The sequence below is a fragment of the Coturnix japonica genome, chromosome 19, assembly GCF_054131305.1.
Source record: "Coturnix japonica strain WE chromosome 19, WE-NBRP24, whole genome shotgun sequence".
Lineage (NCBI taxonomy): Eukaryota > Metazoa > Chordata > Aves > Galliformes > Phasianidae > Coturnix > Coturnix japonica.
Genome location: NC_140681.1, coordinates 12251375 through 12257356, shown reverse-complemented (window position 1 = coordinate 12257356; position 5982 = coordinate 12251375). Strand labels below are relative to the sequence as shown.

At 46.9% G+C, this 5982-nt stretch overlaps 1 long non-coding RNA gene across 1 annotated transcript; it reads left to right on the top strand.

Moving 5' to 3' along the window:
• The first annotated feature begins 4238 nt into the window (after positions 1–4238).
• On the top strand, positions 4239–5730 carry LOC146757859 (uncharacterized). The gene is made up of 2 exons (XR_014935810.1): positions 4239–4345; positions 5405–5730. It is a non-coding gene; the product is annotated as an uncharacterized LOC146757859 (long non-coding RNA).
• The last annotated feature ends 252 nt before the right edge of the window (positions 5731–5982 follow it).

The following is a 5982-nucleotide window of genomic DNA, read 5'->3' as shown; positions in this document are numbered from 1 at the left end:
CCACCAATGGCTCCACAGGAATAGCAATAGGAAATGGCAGTGCCCATAGGCATTGAAAAAATTACAATGAGCAAATCGATTTTGAGTAGTCTAAATTTGCTTGGAGATAAATCAGGAACAGAACAAATGCTCTATCTAACAGAGAAATGATTCACCAAGTACAGTGTTCCTAGATCCATGCAGAAGGCTCTTGGCTGCTGTGAATGCTGGCTCCTTTTTTTTATTGGCTTCGTATCGCAGACCATTATTATTATTTTCTCGTTACAGGTCTAGTGCTGATCCCATTGAAGTCAATGACAAATTCTCCATTAGCTTCAATGAAGGACTTGGCCTCATAAAAGCAATTATTCATCCATCCATAAAGTACTTCCTTGACTCTTGCATTTGAGAGAGAGAGACCGCTCCCCCCTTGCCAGCATCTCTTCCAACATAGCTACAGTTTGCAAAGGCTCTTTGTGCCCTACTGCAGTCCCCAGCATCCCAGAATGGGATCACAGTCCTCTTGTTCAGATGCTCCTTGGTTCATTTAAGTCACCCATTATTTGAGAACACTCTCATTTTGCCCATTAGGTAAATTCTGGATGACATTATTATTCTGGCTTGCTGTGTTCCAGTCCCTCCGAATCCATCTTTATGTTTATCAGGATCTTAGAAATGCAATCTAATTTGTGCTAAAGCACAGAAATTCAGCTCCCCTACGATCTGTGCCATTCACGTGTCACTGCTATGTCTGCAGCGTAGCCCTAATGTGTACACAGCAGTGGGAGAAGCAGTGGGGTTACAGTGCAGCAGGAAACCCCACTGAGACAAGTAGCTGAGCCCCAGTGAGCCTTGGGACCAGGAGGAACCAGCTGGTTCACAGATGGCAGTTATTTTTTAACTCTTTATCAACTCTTCCCCAAACACTCATTTTTAAATCTCGACTGGGAATCATCAAACTCCTTTTGTGTCTGTAAGTGCCATTTATATTTTGAGCCGTGTTCAGGCTGTGTCAGAAGATGTGCAAAGCCCAACTAGGATGCTCAGGTGTTTTGTTAAACCATCACTTCACCTTTTTTTTTGTTCTCAGGTTGCATTCAGTGCAAGCTTCTGCCTTGTTCCTGCTCCCAGAGCTCTGTGCACACCCTCAGCAATGTGGAGAAACACAGCCAACCAAATGTGCCAGTCGCTAGTAGTGATCAGATTCTGGTGTTGATTGGATGAGTTAATTAGAGCAGAAGTTATTTTGCTAGGATAGGTTAAAAAACACAGAGCAAATGTTTCATTTAGTGATTAGGTGCTGTGATTAGCTTTGGCTTCTGGAGGAATACAGCTCAGTGCTGCAGTGACTGCAGGCTGTGGCACTGCCCCTCAGCACCCCATGGCACGGGATAGGGAGCTTCCTGCAGGATTTCACCTCTGAACTTTCAAACATGACAAACTGCTCATGTCAACACCGTATGTGACAGTAACTCCCTCCTCTGGTACCCTCTCAGGACTTTGTCACCCAGATTTTGCCAGGCAGAACTGCTGCCCACTGGACACACGCAGAAGCACTTAGTGCCTGTGTTAGGAGCAGGTCCCTGAGGCAGGCAGGCTCCTTTCCTTACAGTATCCCCACAGTGTTTAATGCTTCGTGCTCTACATCACATAAAAGAGGAGATCAATTCAAAATCAGCAGAGTGCCTGCAGAGGTGCTTTGTACGGAGCTTCACATGTGTATTTAGAAGCCCTCATCCCCACCAAATTCTGTTCTTGGAGAGTTAAGAACTGGGATATTCTCTGCAGCCAAAAGTAAAGTCATAAAGAAGTTTGCTCACGTTCCTCGACACACGAGATACAGAGTTAATTAAAAATTGTTCTCTGTACAACAGGTTTGTTTCACTGGAAAATGTCACTGATGTAAGGCTGTTCTACTCTTGTTGCCAACTACATCGAATTGACTCCATTATAAGCTTCCTCCTCCTCCCTTCCCATTACTTTTCTTCCAATAATAAACTAAGGAGACCTCAGATCCCACTTTTTTTGTTGGAGAAGGTGCATTAGGAGGAGCTGAGTGGAGCAGTCCCTGTTTATCTGTGTTTCTACATGAGAAGCAAAGCCTTGCCCCAGCCCCGCACGGTGTAAATGAGATATTTGATCCTCCGGGCGTGGTGCTGCTAAAAGATTCTTAATTAGATAAATACATTTTATAAAAAGATTTTGCAGAATAGTTGCCTCTAGCAACTGTGACAATCTTCAAGCTTCATCCTCCAAAAGGAAAGAAAACTCCTGCAGGAAGTGAATGAGTTACATCCAAATGAAAGCTGGTGTTACGGGATGGACCATGCAGATGGCTGCGCTGGGGAAGGACTTGGCCCTCCCTGCACTCTGGCCTGGTGCTCCATGGAGGAGTTGGGATGCCCTCCTCCAAACACAACGTGATGTCCCCCACCCCAGCCCTGCACACAGCCGTGCCTCTGCGCCGTGCGGGCACTGCGGGATTTCCCTCTCCCACTTTCAGATCCTGGTGAATGATGCATGCCACGAGCTGGGGAGTTTGGTCTGCTTGGAGCAGGGTGGCAGCTGGCATGGGAACTTTTCCATCCTCACCCCCATAGTCAGTATATTTAGCCCTGACCTAGAAAGACCATCCTTTCTGGGGCTGAGCTGTGATTCAGACAGTCTGCTCGTGGAGCAGAGACTGCCAACTGTGCCGAATCCTCGCTGATTAGAGGTGGGAGAGCGCCTGCAAAACAATACACCCAGGCAAATGCGGTGGGTTTGGAGCGGTTCACAAAAATTATATTTAACACCATTTTGGTGGCTTAAAGAGAAATTAAAACAAACAACCCTCGCACCTTCCAAAATAACCCTACCTGTCTGAGGTGGGAGAGAGGAGACTGGCAAAGTGCTGCTATTTTAAATCACAGTGAAACGAGATGAGAAAAAAATACACATACAGATAGGTGGATTGAGGTACAGGTTCAACCTTATCTCTAGGCCTTGGAGAAAGCAGGAGAGGGGAGGCACTGTGCTTATGAACCAGTAATACAGCCAGGGAATTAGACTGGGAAGTACTGTACTGTAAAGAGCAGAACATGAGACCAAACACAACAGTTTAACGAATAATTGCAGGTCCTTTCTATGGGCTCGGATTTGTAATCCGCCTTCATCCACCTCTCTTTGCATGGTTTAGAATTACAATGCCAAAGGGATCACAGGGAATCATGAAATAATGTCCTGCGTTTGAGTGCAGAGCAGACAGCCTCGCAGGGTTTTAGGCAGTCCATCTGATACTCTTTTCATGAAACATTTACCGTGTTGTACCAAAGCGTCCGCTCCATTGTAGCTCAGCAAACAGAGCGCGCTGTTACACTCACATGTACGGGATGTTTGCAGCCATTAAAAGTGATGAGACAAAACCCGACCTGGTAGATGCTCCTGGATTTAGATTCAGCTGAGTGTGGGCCCTGAGCAGTATCCTTGCACTACATTTGCTACGCCATAAAACAGAGTGCAGCAATATCTTGCATTTCCACAAACACTCCGTCTCCAAGGACCTCCACCTCCATTTGCTGCACACGGTATGGAGTACAGCTTCCAGTCATCTACGTTTTTAATGCTAACTGCATGGAGATGGTGGGCTGACAGCAGAGGTGCTGAGTGGGTTTGGGGGCTGCAGGGTTCCCCGACCCTCCAGAAATCCCATCCTCTGCAGAACAGCTCAGCAGCTCCGCTCTTGTGCTCTGTGCTCTGCGCTGCCAGCAGCTGCTGGGCAGGGGCACAGAGATGGGGGACACACAGCACCTCCATAGGCGCTCACATATAGGAAACAGAACAGCTACAGAAGCAGTCGTGGCTAATAGACAAGATAATGTTAATAAAAGAAATGCTAATATAATAGCTCTAAAAATGGCTCGGTAGAAGGAACTCGCAATGAATATCAGAAGTTGTTGAGGAGTCAAAAAGGAATGAGAATTATCTGAAGTCAAAGAAAAGATGCTGTTCTGCTATAAATAAGAGGCTTTTTTTAACACCCTAAGTGGTTTTTAAACACTTCTAGCTAATGCTGGAGGACATTTCACAATGACAGTTTGCACCAAATGGAAATACTTTGTTTAGAAACATCTTCACAAACATTTCACATTTTTCATACTGCTTGCTTTTTTTTTTTCCCCCCTTACACAAACAGTGCAGAAAATTGCCATTGCTTTGGGAAACACTGTTGCGTTTTTGGCCCCAAATATTTCACCCAAACCACGCGTGCGCTTCCAATTGGAAGAAGTGTCTCTGAAGGACTTCTACCACAACAGGCCTTCCTCGAGGCACAAGCTGAAGTCCATTTGATGTCAGTGAGCTGAGCACAGACTTAAGGAAGCGATTGGTGAGTGCGGTGCGGGGCGGTGTGCGGCCGGGGCTGTGCTGGAGTTCAGGGTGGGAAGGGAGCACAAAGCACGAGAAGAAAGAATCGGCAAATAAGCCCGGCGCTGTGAGCTGCGGAGCTTTGTTTGTACAGTATTTCTAAGGTGTGTTTTGTATGTCTGAAAACCCACGTTATTCAGGAGCCCGGCATCGCTCCCCCATGCCCAGCAGTGCTGAATAGCGAGGCACAGCGGGCGGCCCTTTATTCCCAGGGAGCCTTAATCGCTCCCTCCCGAAACCGCGGCTCCATTTGAGTGACAGAATTAAACGCAATCCACATATTGGAGGGGAAAAAAGAAAGGCAGCCCCATTTGGTTGTCAGACTGTGGGTACATACACAAAGCTTTTAGCAAAGAAAGAGAGAAGAAAAAAGAAGGAAAAGTTGTTGCCCTCCTAAATCACATCTATATTAATGACATGAATGACAGGCTTAAAGGGAAAATTATAAATCTTTCTTTCCAGCTTTGCTTCTATTGCCCAACCATATCGTTCAGCTCTGCAGAGAGCGGTGCCATTAAGCACGCAGCTGGCAGAGGCGGGTGCTGAAGATAAGCAGCAGTGAGGCCCCTCCTGCCCCCTTCTGCCTTGGGCAGTGCCAGCCCCACAGCCCCTGCAGCACCCTGCTGTTCTCTGCCCCATCACCCCGTGTGCTGAGGACTGAGTGAGATGCAGCCTCTGTCCCATAGCAGAGCAATGATTTGGGGCTGTACCCACCAGCTGCCTCCTGAGCTCTCACAGGATGTCCCATGTGCCATCAAGGCGGTACATGCCCGTGGTGTGGCAGTGCTTTGGCTTTGTGATGGATAGAAGAGGGCTGGCTGCCTTCTCCCATCCCATGGAAGAGAAGCCACCAGATCTCTGTGTTTCTGCTTTGTTCATTTTCCTACGTTGGTCTCAAGGGAAAGCAGAGAGGAAGGAAAAGGAACCGCCAAGTCTTGGGGGATCACAGAAGTAGATTTTATCACCTTCAGTTAAACCTAATTCCTTTCAATTTCCCCTAACCCAAGTTTTGCTTTTGCAGGAGGCAACACAGGACTGACATGACCGCTGGGCCTGCCATGTGTATGTATATGTACGTATATATCCATGCACACACTGCCGTTCCCTTTCTGTGCCAGTCTCCTGTCGAAGGCTGCTCTGGCCATACTCAGACACTGCAAAGACACTTCCCTGGTCTATGCTGTCTGTGACCACCACACTCCTGTTGTATGGCAGCCTCATTACAGACAATCCACTTTAAATGCTGACATGCGGTGTTAAGTCATTCTGCAGGTGAAAGAGTGGACAGAGCATTTCTGTGTGTTCTCTCAAATCCTGTAGCGTTATTAAAAGGCTTCGTCAGCGGCACGACTGTCTGGAGAAATTAATCCGTTTCAAAGTGGTCCTTGATTTCCCATCACCGGTGGCACTGAGTGCACAGCGTTTGGGGAGCGGTGGTTGGGTTGGGTTGTTTTTTTCCATGAAGGAAGTGGAAGATTGAAAAAAAATAATTAAATAGTTTCATTTGAAACCTCCTGCAGAGCTTAGTTTGTAACAATAAAAGGCAATGATGGCTCCTTACACATCAATTGAAGGGAAAAGCAGAATTAAGAGAGGGTG